A 20,207-nucleotide genomic window follows, 5' to 3' on the forward strand; every position below is an offset into this window, starting at 1 on the left:
AAGAGACAGAGCAGGGCTCAGTGGAGATAATAGCTAGGGGGTATATGTGCGTAGGCATGTGCATGCACGTGCGTGCGAGTATGTGCGTGTGTGTGTGTATGTGTGTGTGTGTGAGCGCTCCAGAGAGATTATCCGTGTAACTATAAAGTGGGGTGAACCATGGTTTAAAGCCTGATGTGACCAGAGGGAACGGGGGCAGGGTCTTGGTCCTGTGGAGGGGTGGACAAAAGGAGCATTTGGGCAGATGAAGAAGTCATCATCATTAAACCACTGGAGGTTTACTGTCCAGTTATAAAACTCATTTTAAAATTAGGGGCATGGGGGTGCGTGTGAAAGGGCAGTGGGACAGGGAAAGCCTGTCCAGAAAGCCAGGGAAAGAGGTGTAGTAGGTTGTGGTGGAACTCTAGCGCTAATTCATTAGTGGAGAAGCAGGCTTTGTGTTAACACTGGGCTGATTGGAGTGGTGACCTTGCCACACACTGTGGGCCAGAGGATGAGTTTAAGGGCAAGGTATTTAACCTTAAACTAAATCTCAGCCATGGACAAAGGCCAGTGTCACTTAATGGCGACGGACTTCCAAAAAGTTAAATGAGAAATGGAAAGTATACTTATTTCAAAGTTGTTACCAATGTAAACCAGAAAGAAAAATCTCAGCTAAACACTGTTAATATGACAGGTACTGTTTTAAACATTTTATTAAAATTTAAACTAAGGGTGTAAATATCACACATGAATCAAATTAATTTTCTGAAAACTACAATTGATGGATTTGAAAAAAAATTAAAGCTTCTTAACTGGACACTGAGCTGAAAGTGTTTGAGCTTTGAAGAGAAATAAAACAAGTGTTCAAATCTGTCAAAGTAAACATGTGTTATCATAAAAATGAAAAATATAAAAAGGTATATTTTAAGGCAAATTGATATTCTAAAGTAAATTAATCTTACCCCATGTGTTAATGCATTTTAGATGGCTATTATTATTTTTATCATTATAATTTTTCGCTTTTGCTTTCTAAAAATTCAGAGCATAGAGAGATATGTATTTAAAAATGCTCTAAATTATTTTTTTTAAATCGCAGTAAAAAAAATTCTACCAATCAACTTATGGATTAATTGTTTCATTTGCAAAAAAAAAAATCCTAAGTAAACTAAAGCTGTAAAATTAAAGCAATAACGAAAAAACTAATGAAAAACATATTTCTATTGGATGTGTTAATAGGGGCAGAGAATATATATGATGTATTACTGTAAATATACCATGGGCAGGGACTTTGCATTTTGTGTCAAATTTTGAAAAAAATCTGAAGAGAAATGCCAAATATAAATTGATGTGCTTACTTTGTGCTTATTTTCCAAAGAGCAGCATTTAAAACATCATTAGAAAAATTAATTCAATTTGGACACATTGTTAAACATTCCAATTGTGCATATTCTTGAACCAAAAATATTGGTTATTTGATCATGTAGCAGCAAAACAGACATTTGGTGACATGGATGTTATCCCTGATAAAAACAAATGAATGAAAGTGAAGGACAAGTGACAGTTTACAATGCCCTTCATGACCGAGTTATAAAACAGAGGCCTGTTGGTGAACCCAATCTGCATTTTACAGCACTGCTGGGTTGAACACCAGTTCACCAAAGTCAGAACACAGCACCCTAATACATTTATAGACTTATTCAGAGAAACCATTTTCAAGAGGACAACTATTTCTATTTCTGCTCCATTGCTCTAGTTAGTTCCATTTTGTACAGTAAAACTGTCACAAGCAGTGGTCATTTACTGGTCAATGTAAACACAGACAGATTCTCATATTTAAATGCTTTCTAAAAGAATGTGCATTAATATTCTAAGCAGTACTTCTTTATATTCCATTCTATTCTGCATTAGACGCTGATCTTCCACCAACATCTGGTCCACACCTAATGACTCTTCCCAGAGTAGATCTTTGATGGTGGTTGACCAGGCCTTGTCCTGGCCATAAACTGTTGTTTAGACAGCCGTATTTGTTATGGGGTGTAAAAGGAGAGTCATGGATCACATTGAAGGGGCCAACACTATCAAAACATTTGTTCTTATCAGATGACAAAACTAGCAAAGGGGTCAGGTTCCAGTTGCAGAAGCTGGCTTTAGCTGCATTCCCCCTTCTCTCCACATCACAGAGGTACTGAGGGTGTCATAGTAATGGGAGATCACTACAAAGACTAAGAGAAAAATCACGTAGAAAAGAAAGTGCAGCGTCTTTTAAGTAAAAGGTGTTTTTTTTTGTTTTTTTTTTTACATACTTCCGTATAAACATGCCCGGTGCTTGTCATATCTTAGAAATAGGTAAATCCAATTTCCGATTTAAAAAAAAAGAAAAGAAAAAAAAACATATATTACACATTAACAAAAACTAGTTTTCTCAAGGCTCTGCCACTACATTTCAATCAGGCTGAGGTGTGAACTTTGGATCACGACCTTAATTCTTTTCTTTTTCAGCCATTCTGTCCATCACTGCCCTGCTGCACGACTCACTTTCAGCCAAGCTTCAGCTGTCGCACAGATGGCCCTCATTTGACTCTAGAATACGCTGGTAAACAAGAGAGTTCATGGTCAACTCAATGACGGCAAAGAGCCCTGATCATCACCCTTTCACTGCTGTTCTCCACAGCTGCTATGTGTTTATACTGATACATTTGGTTGGTTTTCACCGTGCATGGTCAAGCATCTCCACTTTGATGTTGTTCACTTTCATTAATTGCTGGGTCATCCACTTTTATGGAGATTGGTTAATTTTTCTCACTGTAGAATGATGTGCTCCAAGTAGTTTGGAAACTGTCTTGTAAACTTTCCTAGACTCATTAGCACCGACAGTTGCTTCTCCAAGCTCACTGCTGATATCTTTCCTCCTGAGCATTGTGTTCATACAATTCAATTCAAATACAATTCATAAAAAATAACTGACTAATTAATCCTGAATTAATTCTTACTTTTGAATTGTTAATATAAGAATCACTTTCCGTTGACAAATGTTTTGTCTACAGTGAAATGATAAAATGATTACATTGTGCTGTTTTACTGCCTTTTGCTGTCTAGCATCTGAAATACATGTGTAATTACCATTTTAGATATCTGTGAAGAAAACAGGTATTGATATTGACTATCATACTTCCTCAAATTCTTGCCTGAAACCTTTTGACTTCTTCCTAATTCATACATCTGTCACATTAACTTAATTCTGCCACACAGGAACACCAAGCACTCCTAGAGAGGACATAAGAAAGAGGCCTGTTGTCTTTATCAGGCATCCAGAGAGATTCACTTTACACAATGGAACTGCTGCTTTCTTTTCCTCCCTGAAAAAGATCTCAGCCACCTTGAATCCATTTGACTGACAGCGTGACAAAGAGGCTTCTTAATGTCCTGATGAAGGGGTCTCCTCCTCTTTCCCTCCAAACTTCCTTACTGGGCGATCAGCTGTATCCATCAAGCCCCTCTTCCTGACCCCAGGCGGCACTGCTGCGTCAGCAGCACCCCATCCCCCGTTACCTCCCCCTCACTCTTTTGCCACATCTCTTCTATTACCCACCACCCTTGAGATTAATAAGCACCAGGTTGCCCACGGTGACGGGGCCGCCACTTAAATCCCATCAGTCCTCCTTACAGCAGCAATAGGCACAGCATCAGCAAGACTCTTTTTGTCTCAAAGGGACAATGGAAGCAGAGTCATCCTTTGTTAAGGACTTGACCCCACAAACAAACCTTGCTGTGGAGAAAAGGTGACAGTAAACCTATTCAGGGCTTCATCTGGGACTAATCCCAGCAAGAGATGGGATACTTTACTAACTGGCAGAAGTGACAGTAACACACCCTTTATACACCAAAACATTAGTGTAATGACTAATCAAGGTGATGAAGTAATGTAACCAGGAAAATACTTGAGGGGACATTAAAGCAGCAGCATTTGAATGCTGTTTTACTGGAGAAGTGATTTGAGGATCAGGTGACAAAGAGACACATAGGTTACCAATAGAGGCATCAACGCTGCTTTGTCTCCTTGACAGTGCCAGAAGAGGGACAAAAGTTTGCGTTTTCCAAGGTGGGATGCTCCCCTCTCTGTCAATCAGAGAGGAAGTTGATAAATAGAGTGACATTTAATCTTATAATGAATGGAGATCGGGCTTTATTTCCCCACTGTAGTCAAAAGCCACAAGTTACTGAGTGTGATGCAGGCCTTTTTTGTTTTTGTTCTGACCCTTTTTTCTCCCAGAATGTTACGTCATCACTCGCAGATATGCACTCTCCTGTTTGTACCTTTTATGCAATTACACACTAATTTGCACAATCTGAATCGTTCCCATATATTGTTTTGAGACAAAGATGTTATGTATGTATCAGTTTGTATGACAGCAGCACAGGGCAAATGTTCCAAGAGACCTATAAATTCCTAGCTACCATGCTAGACACCATTCAAATTCATCTGTACTAAATGGGATACTCCAGAGCATGGGGAGGCCGTGGGATGGTTGGTAGAGTTGGCCGCCAACCGCAACATGACGGGGCATTGATCACAAGCCCCGTCATGTTGCTCCCACTGTGAAATCCCAAACACCAAAGGGTCACAAACCAGTGTAAGCCCAGATACATGGGGGGAGTTGTGTTAAGGTTTGTGTTTATGATTAAAGGAAAAAAAAGACACTACATCACTACTACTTTTAAGGAGAGCGGAGTGGCCTAGTGGTTAGGGCTTCGGGCGCAAGATCCAAAGGTCGTGGGTTTGAACCCTGTCACTGGTGTCACTTTGTGCAACCTTGGGAAAGATGCTTTACTCTCGGCTTTGCTAGGGGAAGTATCCAGTGATAGACTAGCGCCCTATCCTGGGGGTGGTTAACACCTGTTCATTTGCGCTACAGAAACTGGAGATAAACACCGGCTCAAAAAGGACATATACTACTTTTAAGATTATATACAACAATTATAAGCAAGCGAACACATCTAGAAGAAGATGGACTTTGACGTCCCCAGACAAGCAGAAGACCAGAACTCTACCTACCCACCTCATCTGACCCAACATAATCCAAAACGCTATCACTATTCTTGTTCACTGTCACTTGTTGGTCAGTTTGGACATCAAGCTATGCTGAAAAAGAAAAAAAAAGAAAAAAATTGAAGCGCTCACAAAGTTACGACCTGAACTATGCAGAGTTCATAAAAGCTTTAAAAAAAAGGAAGATGAAATCTGGCTTTTACCAAGATTAACATCTACTTAGACCTAGATACATTCTTTGTCCTACATTTTGATGGTTGGGGTGTGATTACCATAGGTTTGAGCTAAAACTCTCATTTCTAGGTTTAGAAGTCACGTGCGTCCTGCCACAATAGGCAACATAAAGAATTTCCAGGTCATATCTGTAGTGCAAGTATCTCGGATTCCTGCTCAAAGCTATAAAGGAGAAGCATCAGCTGTGCCTTGAACAACCTTTGAAAAATCTATTCCCTTGTTTGTTGCTTTGATGATGGTGAAACAAGTGTTTAAAACATACATTTCCAGTAGAAAACAATAATTTGTTCCCATTCACTCTCTGTTTCTAGTTTGCCCATTTTTTTATCTATACTTGTTTCACAAATGTGCGAACAGAGAGGACAGAAAAAGTATAAGGGAGATTGAGAGATAGAGAGAGAGAGAGAATGACCTCCCTTGCCACAGAGGAACACCGAGTCCTCACAGCAGAGGGCTGGGTTTTGGTCACCGTAGCCTTAGGCGAGCTGCGACAGCCTATGGAAAAGCCTTCTGGTACAGTCGGCCCTCTCCCCCACAACTCTGACAACATCAACACACACTGACCTTGAGATGAATCCGTTATAGGATGGTGTCTTTGTGTGTGTGTGTGTCTAAGTGGATGAGCATGCTAGGGGAGGGAGGTTTTTGAACTGTAAATATCGTAAGGAACAATAAAGCTGGTGGGGTGATGAGATGGGAAATTAGTGCTTATTAAATTAGCTAAAAATATGTGTAAAATGTTCAATTAAATATTAAAAATGCAGTAAACAGTATTAGAAAAACTGCAGAAAAGAGGTGTATTTTTTTCTAAATTTGCAGGTTTATTGTTATATCGTTTTGTTTTAGTTTGAGTCCTGTTGGGTCATATGACTTCACCTGCCGTACCACGACTGTTGTCTGGAGCCTGCTGCAGACTGGAGCTATGGAAAAGTCTGGGACGTTAGAGTTTTGCAGTAACAAATTCATCACAGGTCAGTAGACCTCTGATACCCTGTGGACTTCTGGAGTGGTGATGATCCCTGTATTAGTAGACTTCTGTAATTGTAAAAATTAGCTCACTGCTCCTGAGAAAATGCTTCTCTGACAACTCAATTCCACACAACTTTGACTTGTAATAAATGCACCATGCAATATGGAAACTACAGATGTAAAATAAAAACACAGCAGTAAATTTTAAACTTATTTTGACTCCTATATGTTTTAGTCTGTACAAACATAAGATATGTCACTTTTTTTTTGTCCAATTGATTCATTCGTTGATAAACATCATTTTGCACATCAGGCCGACATACTAAAAATGTGCGGAGAATAAAGCTGTCACTAATGTTGCCTTCCCTTCTCACAACAGTTAGAAAGCATTCTTACATTAAGGTACCAAGGAATGAGATGTTTTCATTGTGATTTAACTATCATTCTACCTCCAAAGATGGCTTAAGGTATTCAGTGGTACATTAAAAATTTCTGCAAACACCTTCTATTAGGTGAGGTCTGCAGGCAGGCCTATCCAGTACCTGTACCCTTTTCACACCCGGCCTCGCCTTCGCTATGTGCAGAAATTTGTGGTTTGGCATTGTCTTATTAGAAATTATCATTCATGTCCCTGGAAGAAATATAATTACTTTTCTGCATTCATGCTGCCATCTCAGAAGTGTAAATGACCTTTGCTAAGGGCACTGATACAGCTCCATACAGCTCTCGTCTTTGGTCTGGAGGAGTCTACACAGATCCTATTTATTATCAAAAAAAAAAAAGATCTGGAGTATTGATTGTCTGGATTCTAATACACAGTTCCGCTGATGGTCCTTCCTAGATGTTGAGTACAGCATAATGGCGTCCTTTTTGCACAATAACATTTTCATTAGCACAGGAATGCAACTCCATATGGAGTTTTTTTCTTTTTAGTTGGCTTGTACCTCCTTACCAGTGGCGCCACCAGGGGGTGGCCAGGGGTGGCCAGGGGTGCCCATGGCCCCCCCTACAAATTTGCTGGCCACCCTACATGCCTCAATAGAAAAAAAAAAAACACTTGCCTGTCACATAGATTCCATCGTCAGTTATGCGTTTCATCCCAAATCATTTGGGCAAAATGCATATCAGTAGGCGTACTTCTGAGCCTAACAATATATATATATATATATATATATATATATATATATATATATATATATATATATATATATGCCTTAGGTTTTTACCAACATGGTATTAACCATTAATATATATGCAGACAAGTTAGAAAGTAAAAAAATAAAAAAATAAAAAATGTATTTCTGAGCCTGTATACTACAACAGTATAATTAAGTCCTGTAATGATGGCTTTTAGTTTTGGTATCCACCCCAAGAAATTAAATGGCCCCATCTGGCCACCCCTATGAAACATTTTTTGTGGCGCCCCTGCTCCTTACTAGCACTAAATTGGCCCTGTACCACCTTTTTTGGATATAGAACTGCAATGTTTCAACTGTTTCACTAAAATGACATACACAGTAATGTGCATGCAGTTCTGTTCGATGTGGTATGGCAGTGACAGTAGTAGTGGAAGTGGCAGTAATGTGCCAGTTGCAATGATGAATGTTAAATAGATGCATGAAGGCAAACCTCTGCACAATGCAGATGCACATACCCATAGCACTGGGGTTACATTTAATAAGTACCGCTTTTTAATTGCTTATAGTGAGCACAGTTCCTGTTAAAGGACCCTTGCAAGTCGTGGTATACATCAAAATGTACATAATTGACTTCAAAGGATCCTTCTAGGAAATGCAGGATGAATGTTTTCCCTTAAGCATGAACTCAATTCACTAAATTAGTCTCTTTCTGACAAATCAACTTTTTTCATCTCTGTCTTCTATAATCAATATACAGCTAAAATCTAAGATCTAAATCCACATAGATGTATTTATTTCTCAGTGTTTGTAAATGTAATACGTATAAGTGTAACTGTGGGTGATATAGGAAAAATACATACATTTGACTTGCACAATCCTTGCATACTCTCTGTGCACAACTACAGCTGTCTAAAACATTAAATGTAGCATTCAGCCTAAAGCAAAACTATTTAAAAAAAATGTTAAGTTGATCTGTAATTCATTTGTGTGCATAATAGCAATAAAAATGTATTTAAAATATAGTAGACAGGGTCCAGCAGATCCATGACCCTGCACTGGAATAAGCGGGAATAGATACTGGATGGATGGAAGTATTATGTACAACAGAAATACTAACCCTAACCCTACAAGAGGGTGATTTTCAGTGAGTTAAACTTAAATGAAAACCACAACAATGAAATTCCACTTAAAAAAAACATTGACTTTCCTCCAGACTATTGTGGTTTGACCCAGTCTGTGGCACAGCACACACTGTACTCATCTAGAAGAACACGTAAGGTGCAGGCAGACATTTCTGGCCGCAGGTACTGTTCCACTGAAGCTGGCATCTGTGAGCAGCGGGGGAATATAGCGGTACACCCTGTGAGAACACCCTGTTCCACAGCTGTGCTCTGCCAGAATGGATTCTCAGTTTGAATGATTTACAAGTTTCAATGGCAAGAATGAGGATATATTACTCTGGTAAATAGTCTCCATGGGGTCCTGCGCACACTTTGCTCCTCATAACGTCTTACTGATGTAATGGAGCCCACACATCTGAAAGGTTGGTCTAAAAAAGCAGGAATACACCAGATTTCAGCCCACACTTCACGTTGCATTACTGCTGTGAAGTCATTTGTGTATTATGAGCTCAACTCAGGGAACAAAAGGCTGAAATTCCCCCTTCACCTTGACATGCTGCAACTCCCCCACAAACACATGTTGCTTTGCGCCTTACGGTTACCCTTTGACTTGGCACATTTCCTGACAAATCATTTGGGTGCACAGCCAGATAGATTCATTCATTTTTGTCATTTCAACTTTGATCAGCGGAGGCAAAGTCCTGTTTCAGACAAGAACTACGACAGCAAAGGGTCACTCAGTTTCCTGGTAATGTTCCTCATGATTTCATTCAGACATGCCTATTTAACTGACAAAGAGGGCCATGATGCTTGTGCAATATTTTCCATTTGCACAAGACTGGATAGTAAATCAGCTGATAAACTGTATCTCACTTGAGTCCTCATAGAGTCCGTTTTCTCACAACCTTATGTCATGTCGCCATAACGACTAATATTGGTGTAAAAATACAACAGCAGTGTGACTCAACAGTAACAGTTTTTTTTTGTTTTTTTTTTTTAAAACAACCTCTAATAGGATAGTTATCAGCTGGAGAAAACCATGATCTTTTTCTTCAGCAGAAGAAAACACCTCTATTATAACTACTTTTTGTCAGAGAAGAAGCTGCAGCACCACACACAACTCTGTAAGTCCATTACCTTAATTCATATCAGGCTACCAAACACACTGGATTTCATTGAAGGGTACATATTATAAACATCTTTGCTGTGGTTAAGAGGATCTATGTGGGTATCCATACCCATGCCGACATTGTTTGGGGCTACCTATGGGATTTGCAGGACACTGTGACATCACAGACGCAGATCACTGCATTATCCAGTCTCAGTATTATCAATTTTAGCCCTGACCAATTTTGCATCATGCTGTAATTTCTGTACTTTAGATGTGGTTATGAGGAGGAACGCCCTATAGAAAACAGGGGTGGATTATTTGTTTCAAAGTCAGACCGCAAAACATTACAGAAAAGCACTAGGCAGCATTGCTCGGACATCATACCAGTATGTTGGGTTCCCCTGAGATTAATTTAAAGCAGCACATGACTGAAATAGGCTACAGGTGGGGCTACAACTTTGTAACCCCCCCTGGACTTTTTCTGTATTTAGTGCCCACACATGCGGGTGCATGAACTGGAATAATCATTAATACTTGTTACAGTCAGTCAGAAAGTTGAATTGTTGCCTAATTTAATTTTTAAAAGCCTTATACACCTTAGCTGGGCTGTAGTCGAACCGAACTGAAGCTCTTGAGATGGAGCTTTTAGTGCCAGATAATGCGTCCTAATTCCAGTTATTCCGGACTGTATAAACAAGCCACGCTCAGCCGAGCTACTGATTGCCCCGGGACTCCCCTTTCCGGAAGTGACGACCCGCGAAAGCCAGAATATCAACACAGTAGAAGAAGAAGACGACGAACAACAAAGAAAGAACCGGAAGAACGCCAATGCAAAAGTGCGTGTGGCGCCACCTTAGCATTGCAGAGTCGAACGGACCTCACTCAATAATCGATTGTCTTTTCGCGCATGTATACTTGGATTTCTCAGAAACTCCAGTTTAATCCTCAACTAGATTGTTGCCAATAGCTTGATTTAGATGCATGTAACTGCACTGAGGTTACATGCACACAGGACGTGAAGTTTGGTAAACCCAATGATCCAGTGGTGATGGATAAGAAGCTGCTCTGCATGTCAGAATTACAGATAACAGAACAAGAGGAAGTGTCTTACACACACACAGACACAGAGAGACACACACACACACACACACACACACACACAAATTAACATCCCAAGGCTCTCTTGCAACAAAGAGCAGGATGTTCAGACCAGTCTTCTTGGCTCTATTTCCACTTGCTACATGTCTTACCTTCCTCACATTCTGAATTCTGGGACAGTCTTTTTCTTCCCTTTTTTGTCTTTACCTCAAACAATTTAAATGTTTCTTTTCGAATTATATATATAAACTGTATGTTAATGTATAACTATATAGCCCTAACTGTACATTAATGTAAGCTTCACCTGTGATGCGATGATTGGATGTTTGAGATAAGTTCAGTGTTGTCCTATTGTTTCAGTGAATTACAAAGTACAGCTAGTCTCACCAACATTTTTAGCCATTAAAATGCACTTATTTTGAAATTCAGAAAATGTGAAAAAAAAAAATAATAATAATAAATAGATAATTAAAATGCTTTATTTTAGATACTGATGTTGGGAAAATACTGAACAATTAAATACTTTTAATGTTTCTGTCATATGAATGTACCATTCACAAAAGATGTTTAAAGCTTGGGAGATCAATGGAATATGAGTGCAATAACAAAAATATAGTAAAAGGGAATATTAAAGGAAACAAAGATTAATAAAATGAAGGAATAGCTCTACTTCCTGCAGGCAAAATTAAGATATACAGTAACAGCTGATGGTGGGGGGCTTTGAGGAGGAAGCTCCTCCCCCACTGAAGGGATCAATGCACATAAATGGAAGAGGTCACAGACCTTTGACATCTTCTTTCAGCTGGGGGAAGGGCTCAGGCCTTTGTTAGATTGGTTTTAATGATCCAATTGTCGACTGCGTCATAAAACAATATACAGTACTTAGGGTTTGATTCATGTTTCCCCCCAAACCACCTGTATTTTTATTTATTCATTCCCTCAGCCACTCCTAGTCTTTTATAAACTTCTTTAAAATTGATTTACTTCCTGGTCTTTCATGGTGCATTTAATCAAAACAAATTTTGTCACTTACAAGGAAACAGAAGATTACTATGTGTCCGTGGAAAAGATCATCACCAAAAACAAGCTGTGTACCTCATACATACATGAATGAGGGATTCCAGATGTGAAATCTCAGTCTATTGAGATAACTGCTTTTGACAGATAATACATTATTTCTTCATATTCTCCTTGGATAAACTGCCAAATTGTGTTTTAAATGAGTGTGTACATCTGTCATAACACTGGAATCCAATTTTTTTCTGTTTCAATACCAAACCAAATCCCTATAATTTGCATATCAGATAGCATAAGCACCCATTTAAAACCAATGAATAATTAAGAAGCTGTATGTATTCCTCACATACAGTAAGAGGTTTTGGACCGTTTGTTAAAGTTTAAGACAAAATCTCTGGTTTTAGGATTTTAATTAAAATTTTGGTTTTGTAATACTTGATTAATTATTCAAATAAAAGGTTTTTTGTGCAGTGACAAACTGACAAACTGATTTAAATTCCAGTTATAAATAAAATACCTGCATCAAATAAAAAACAAAAACAAAAATGAACTGAATTGATCAACCCATCACCACCATTATCTGATTCACATATTTACGTAAGGATCAGCATTGATTCAACACAGATTTACAACTATATACATCTACTTTACCCGTTCCAGCTTGGAGGCCCCTGTACTGGCACGATACCATTCGTCCATAATCTATACCACTTCTTTAGGGTCACAGGGGTCTCCTGGAGCCTATCCCAGCTCTATGGCAGGGGTTTACCCTAGACAGGTGCCCGTCCATCAAAGGGCGACATATAGATAAACAACCACGCTCACTCATTCCTACTGGCAAATTTAGAATCACCAATTAGCTTAAAATACATGTTCTTGGACTCTGGGATAAAACCAGAGTGCCCGAACAAGACTCACACGACGACAGGAAGAACAAGCGGATGCCACACACAAGGGCCCCATATAGGGTTCAAAACAGCAACTATGTAGCTGTGAGGCAACAGTGCTGACCAGTGCTCACCCCCACGCCACCATGCAGCCCCAGCTAAAAGTCTAAGTAAAAAAAACAACCACAGACATTTTAAAAGTCAACTGTACGAACATGACTGCAATGAATGCAGGGCCGCCGCAAGGGGTGTGCGAACCGTGCGACCGCACGGGGCCTCGCGCCCCAAGGGGCCTCGCGCTATGGGCCGTTTTTGAAAAAATAAATAAATAAATAAAAAATTTGATTTTTTTTTTTTCGTTCTTTTTTCTTGTTTTCCCTTATAAATATCAACAGTCACGTTCCATTACAGACCTAAATGTGTACTAGTCTGTGCATATCAATAAATATATGTGCAATGATGACGCGTGTCTGTTGTTCAATACAACTGATCAGACCAAGCGCAGACACAAGGTGCTCTGATCCAGACGGGTGGAGTTGGAACAAACTGTCACACAATGTCGAGAGAACGAGATAGATTCATGAAATTTCCATCAGGGGATGAAAAAAGAAAAAAACTAAAGAAAATGGAAGAGTTTAATGCCTCTCTTAAAGGCTTGTTTGATAAATTTGTTACAAAAATCACCGATCCAACCGGGTCTCAAGCAGCCGTGGGGCCCCGCGTCGAGGCAAGCCAAATGATGATGAGGCAGGGGAAGGTATCCAGTATTTTGCTAATTGGAGAGTAAAAATTGCGCATATAGACACCCGATCCGACCCGAAAAAAACTAAAATTTCGCGAGGGCCCCCCCTGACCATTTCGCACAGGGCCTCGCAAATCTCCCAGACAGCTCTGAATGAATGTATCATTTTTGAGATTTATTTTTTATCACTCAGCATCCCATCTTGAAATGTAGAAATGTTTGCAAATGTATTAAAAAAGAAAAACTGACTATAACACATGGTCATAAGTATTCAGACCCTTTGCTGTGACAGTCAAATTTAACTGACTTGCTGTCCATTTCTTCTGATCCTCCTTGAGATGGTTCTGCTCCTTCATTGGAGTCCAGGTGCGTTTAATTAAACTGATTGGACTTGATTAGGAAAGGAACACACCTGTCTATATAAGACCACGTCTGCAGAACAGTCTCTTTAATATTAGAAAAAGCAACTATCTGCTGAATGAAACAACTGTCAAATTATTAATTCAATCTCTGGTCTTGTCTCATCTTGACTGCTGCTCAACAGTTTGGTCCTGTGCCTCCAAACAAGCACTTGTAAAACTCCAGCTCACTCAGAACAGAGCGGCACGCCTTGCTCTCCGCTGCTCTATCAGAAGCAATGTTGAGAGCATGCATGCTGAGCCGTCTTGAATGATGGTGGAGGATCGACTAGCATGCAGCCTTATTATGTTTTTGAAAAACATCTGTACATTACGCAAACCTGGCTTCTTGTTTATGCAGCTTCTACCAACAAATAATAGACACAGCTATGATACCAGAATGGCCCTAGCTAATCACTTTTCTCTGCCTATGCCCAGAACCAATGCTTTGAAAAAAAACAGTAATGTATAGAGCAGTCACACACTGGAACCATCTCCCCCATGTCTAGTTGCAATAATCAAGGTGTCTGGTTTTAAAAGGAGACTGAAGCAGGCTGTGGTTCAGAAGGAAGTTATGATCGGTCCTAGGTATATATTGTGATTATTTTGCAAATTCTAAGTATATTATAAATTTAATAGTAAATACATTCTAAATTACTGTAGGCTATGAGTACATATAGTATAGTAGTATAAGTATATTATAAATTAGTTGCAAACTATTTTGTTCAAAGGTGGATACAGATCTGGTGATAGTAGCAAATATTGTTACTTAAGATGTGGATGGTTTTGGTTGGGTACTTAATCTTTTATTTTTGTTTTAATTTATTATTTTAGGAATTCTAGTGAATGTTGTTCACCCTTTTTGAGTGTGATTTTTGTAATCTTTTATATGTCTTTGTGTGGACCCCAGGAAGAATAGTCTTCACATGGTGAAAACTAATGGGGATCCTTATCAAATAAACAAATAAATAAACCATATACCTCACAGTGCATGTCAGAGCAAAGGAGAATCATGAAGTCAAAGGACCTGCCCAAGGAGACGGAGACAGAATTGTGGCAAGACACAGATCTGGCCCAAGTTACAAAAGAATGTCTGCAGGACTCAAGGTTCCTACGAAAATAGTGGCCTCCATAATCCTTAAATGGAAGAAGTTTGTGATGACCAGAACTCTTTCTAGACCTGGCTGTCCAGACAAACTGAGCAATCATGGGAGAAGAGCCTTGGTGAGAGAGGTAAAGAAGAACCAAAGAGATGCAGTAGGGAGATGGGAGAACGTTCAACAAAGTCAACTATCACTGCAGCCCTCCACCAGTCGGGGCTTTATGGCAGAGCGGCCCGACTGAAGCCTTTCCTCAGTGCAAGACATATGAAAGCCTGCATAGAGTTTGCCAAAAAAACGCACAAATGACTCCCAGACTGTGAAAAATAAGATTCTCTGGTCTGATGAGACCAAGATTAATTCTAAGTAGTATGTGTGGAGAAAAGCAGGCAATGCTCATCACCTGCCCAATACAATCCCAACAGGGAAACATGGTGGTGGCAGCATCATGCTATGGGGGTGTTTTTCAGCTGCAGGGACAGAACGACTGGTTGCAATTAAAGGAAAGATGAAAACGGCCAAGTACAGAGATATCCTGGCAGAAAACCTCTTCCAGAGGCCTCGGGACCTCAGACTGGGCTGAAGGTTCACCTTCCAACAAGACAATGACCCTAAGCACATAGCTAAAATAACAAAAGGAGTGACTTTAGAACAACTCTAGGACCATTCTTGACTGGCCCAACCAGAGCCCTGACCTAAACCCAATTGAGCATCTCTGGAGAGATTTCAAAATGACTGTCAACCAAAATTGATCATCATTCCAAAGAAGACTCATGGCTGTACTCGCTCAAAAGGGTGCTTCTACTCAATACTGAGCAAAGGGTCTGAATACTTATGACCATGTGATATTTCAGTTTTTCTTTTTTCTTTTTTTTTGCAAACATTTCTGGGTTGTTTTTCTGTCAAGATGGGGTTCTGAGTGTACATTAATGAGAAATGAAATGAAATAAAATGAACTGCAATGAAACAAAGAGGGAAATCCAGACCCAGAAATACATTTTTGTCCTTTGTGGAGGACATGAGTCTAAGACCTCTAAGTTGTACATAATTGATTGGATTTATCTAAATCCCTTTGTCCCTTAATGAGGACATCCTGGCCTTTCTTTTGATGCCCCATATGTAGGGGTGGGGTTTTCACGTCTCCAGAACAGTCTCTTTAAAATGGCAACAATTTCAACTTTCACATGACAAGAAGTGAGATAAGTCACCAATTTTCTTGTAATTATCATGTTTGTATTGCTAAAAATTAAGTTATTTCTTTAATATAAAAGATCTTAACTTCAATTAAGTATATTTTTAAAAAGCCACAGTAATTTGAACGGTTTGAAAACACAACTTTTATTCAATCTACTTTGTAGTGGACATAATGACTTACTATTCCTCCATTTTTTAAAGCAGAGGGCTAAAGGAGGCTGTAAGGATTTTCCAAAAATTGGAAGATTGCGGATAAAATAATCTGATTTAGAGCTGTCTGTAGATGAGGTTGATGAGGGCCAGAGAAAGGCCCAGAGGGGAATCCTGCAGCTGTTGAGGAGCCTGAGCCACAAAAAATGAGTGATGGCACCCATCGTGTATTATAGATCAAGAGCAATGTGCAAGTGTTTTAAAAAATCCAAAAGAGAAATAAGAGCAGATTTAGTTAACAATGCTGATCACACACATGATCAACGTCACACTAGTGGTCACAGACAATCATTTGAAAATGTAACTTGGCAAACTACTTACCTGTTGATTTACATGTTTAATAATACATCTACTAAAAGTGCATAAAACCTATAATTCTCGTTTCTTTACAACTGTTCTTTACAACAACCGAGCACTCAATTTGCCCAAGAAACTGGATGCGGCGAAAGCATCAGGGTGCAGAAAAGAAGGGTGCAAAAACAAAACACTCTCAAGTGCATCAAGTGCAAATTTGTGTTTGTGCGTTTTTAGGAGCTATGATCAGATATGATTTGACATGTTTGAACTGTAAATAGTTAATTTACTAAAAGTTTGTTGCAGGAAAACAATATTGAGTGTTCTACTAAATTCACTCTATAAAGCAAGTCAGTAAAAACTAAATAAGAATAATAAGAAAAAAATATGTCAAATATTTCTTTGAACCACAATACGAAACTATCATAAAAAAATAACAAAATTATACATATACATATATATACACACACACACACACACATTTTGCCACAACAGTAATGTACAGTAATGAATAGACAACCATGACGCAAAGGTCAGCTTCTCCATGCTTACGAGTATGGTGAGTAAACAGATACAGACCAGTTAAAAATATTTATGTTACAATCATTATTTTCTTGCCATTTTCATTTCATTTGAATGATTGTGACCGATTCTTTGGCCTGACGACGTGGTGACATCATCTGTTGCTTGACGTGAAATGATGTTCCAGCTTCATTCAACTTTTTCTTCAGTCATTCTAATAATTTAGCTCTTAATAGTATATTATCCTCAAAAACTAAGACGTTTTTTTGTTCGTGCATCTCCCCAATTCAGCATTGTCAAATAGGGGTGGGGTTTTGCTCCGGGAGGTGGTAAAAAAAAGGTGATCAGATTTTATGCCTTTCCGGAAAGTGGCTCTTACAAACAGGCACCAAGACCTGGAAAAAGGGGGAAATGTTCCAAGGAAAAGCCAGTATGTAAGGTTTTTATTCATGATGCATAATTTTTATGCTGTGGTGTACCTTTTTTTATAAGATACTTTACAAGCAAAGTTTAATTATCTATGTTCAAAATGCAGATTGAGGTTAACAACACCGGGCCTAAATAAATCCCTAAGACTACTGCCAGAGCTGAAGGACCCTTATTTTGAGAACCACTGGATTCTGTCACAGTCCAATAAAAAAAGTGTGAAGCAAAAGCACTGATCTCTCTAGTTGGGATTTGTCCCTTGTGCCATCTGCACTCCTAATGAGAAAAGCCCACGATCAGAGAGATGCTTCTGAAAGGATCGGCAGAAGCATCTGTCAGCACTGCTGAATAGTCCCTGTTGTGTTTTTGTGACATAAGATATCATGAATGATCTGTGTAGGTGTTTGAAGTGAAATAGTTCTCCTCACAGATCAATATCTTAACAAAAAAAAAAAAATTTTCAAGAAGTGGGAGAAAACCCAGCTGAAACTGAACCCTGCTTATGTGACTTGATTGGTAATCAATTGGTTTGTTATGATTCTAGTGAGCTCTCACACTATATTTTGCCATAACAGACGATAATGAATATGACCTTTCACTTAAATATGTATTTTCTCTTATGAAAATGAATAGAAAGAAACACACAGGACCAACTAAGTAAACAGGAAATGAGCAGCAAAAAGCAAATCTCAATCCACTGTAAATGACAGTGAGAGAATAATGAAAGAAAATAAATCAACCTGTTACCTTGGTGACAACTGCCTCATGCACAGATGGATGTGAAATAGTTATCTGTAGTCGAGCTTTTTCAGGAGAAATGTCATGTTGCATTTTTGGAACACCTCTTCACTTCACAGCAGGTTTTCTGCACAATACAATAACTGGGAATAAGATGTTGGGCAAAAAAAAAAAAGAAAGTGAAAGGAGGAGACTGATATTAGGAGATAACAAAATCTGAGCGTGTTAAAAAGTTTCCTTTTTAAAATAAATAATCTTTTTAAGGTGACAACTAACTGGCTTAACATTTAATAACATATTACAGAAATGTCTGGGGGGGGGTCTTAATAAAAAAGAGGGAATTGGCATGTATTCAGGACTGAAAAATCCAATTGAAATATACTAATTAGGCATACTGAACAGTAGACACTAAGAGGACATGTTGTTTAAAGAGAAGCAATAAAGGCTGGACTAATGTATGTTTTTCCCCCTTTTTATCCATTCATCCATCCAAGTACAGTAACACGTTTAAGACAGACGTACGTATCCCTCTCTACCTTTTATCCTCTCCACTATTGCTTTATATTAGCGCAGGATGGGGGGTTTCACTAAAGAGAAGATTTGACTCGGTCTGTTAGGGTTCTTGGCAAGGCCATTTTGAACAAATTGACATTACCGGACCAATATATTGAATTTTGCATCTGGTTTCTAGAGGGATGAACTGAATTAAGTGAATTGGATTGAACTAAATTGAACCAAACTTGTTTTCTTGTTTCTGTCTGAATTGTCTTAAGATGACTTAGTTGTAAACTGGCACTAACATAAATTAACTGAATTATATTGAATTTGATTGAAGTGAATTGAACTGAATTGAATTGAACTGAATTAAGTTTAATTTTTGCCAACTAATTATAATATTAGCAATATGATGCATCAAAACCACAATGAGAAGACAACCAGCACTAAATGCGACAAACTTAGGGGCCTTCACAAAAACAGAAGACAGACGTTTCCTTCAGGGCCACAGAGAAATCTGTCCGCATGTGGGAGTGTTGTCATGGGGCCTTACTTATCTCCTCCCAGATTAAGTCCCAATTGTTAGCCAGGAACAAAGGCAGCCGTGAGGAAACCCGCCCCCAAGGGCCAGATGGTCAGTGTTCAGAGCCCCACTGACCCATCCAGCCCTTCCTCTCTGTAAAAGGGCTGCGTGTGCTCTCGGTGACAAAGGCCACCCAGCGAATTCACAGTTCACATTGTTCACTGCCTATGTGCTCACTTTACTACCGGCGTGACTTTATGACATATATTAAGAGATTTGTTTTTTCTTTGTTTTTTGTTTTTTTTTTTACACAATGCTTAGTGGAAACATATTACGGTTCTACAGTGATTGGCTTTTAAACTCATGAATATGAATGCACCAATCAATGACAGAAATTACTATTTATTGCATAGTAGCTAAAATTTGATGTTTAGTATTTGATTTCCAGTTTGTATCTGGTGTAATGTACATTGAATTCTGCTGTAGCTAAGAAAATATAATACTGTGCACTCAATGCTTATTAACTCATATGACGTAAAAAAATGACATATAATGACATATAATGACGTAAAAAAATGACATACAAAAGTGGTCAGTAAAGACATTTAAGTAATACAAGCTTTATTACAATAAACATGCTGGCTGGGCTGTTTCTACTGACAATGACAACCCATCCTCTGCTCACTGTCATCAGAGATGATTTTGATCTGACCTGCTGAAGCCTGTTTCAACACCAAGCCTTAGGCAACTGTAGCTTTCAACAGACAAACACTTAAATTGGTGCTTTGGCTCCAGAAATCCTGCTTGACTTTATTAACAATGATGGACCAACGCAGGCAGCATCAAAATACCAAAAGATCCATTATTTCTCGCTCATCTTGAAATTCAGACTAATGAATTGCAGACGGTTTACTTGTTTGCATTTTACTAGGAGTTGGTTACATTTTTGGGGGCTATGCC

General features: G+C 38.9%; 1 protein-coding gene across 3 annotated transcripts in view; it reads right to left on the minus strand.

Moving 5' to 3' along the window:
• greb1l (GREB1 like retinoic acid receptor coactivator) overlaps positions 1 to 20,207 on the minus strand; it is a 57,713-nt gene that overhangs the window by 37,029 nt on the left and 477 nt on the right. For 2 of the 3 annotated variants that reach the window (XM_061732404.1, XM_061732403.1), the window contains exon 2: positions 18,239 to 18,356. The exons of the other annotated variant lie outside the window; for it this stretch is intronic. The gene's annotated coding sequence lies outside the window, so the exon portion shown is untranslated. The remainder of the gene's footprint in view (positions 1 to 18,238; positions 18,357 to 20,207) is intronic. 3 annotated transcript variants of the gene reach the window in all.

The sequence above is a fragment of the Cololabis saira genome, chromosome 10 (genome assembly GCF_033807715.1).
Source record: "Cololabis saira isolate AMF1-May2022 chromosome 10, fColSai1.1, whole genome shotgun sequence".
In the NCBI taxonomy this organism is placed as follows: domain Eukaryota; kingdom Metazoa; phylum Chordata; class Actinopteri; order Beloniformes; family Belonidae; genus Cololabis; species Cololabis saira.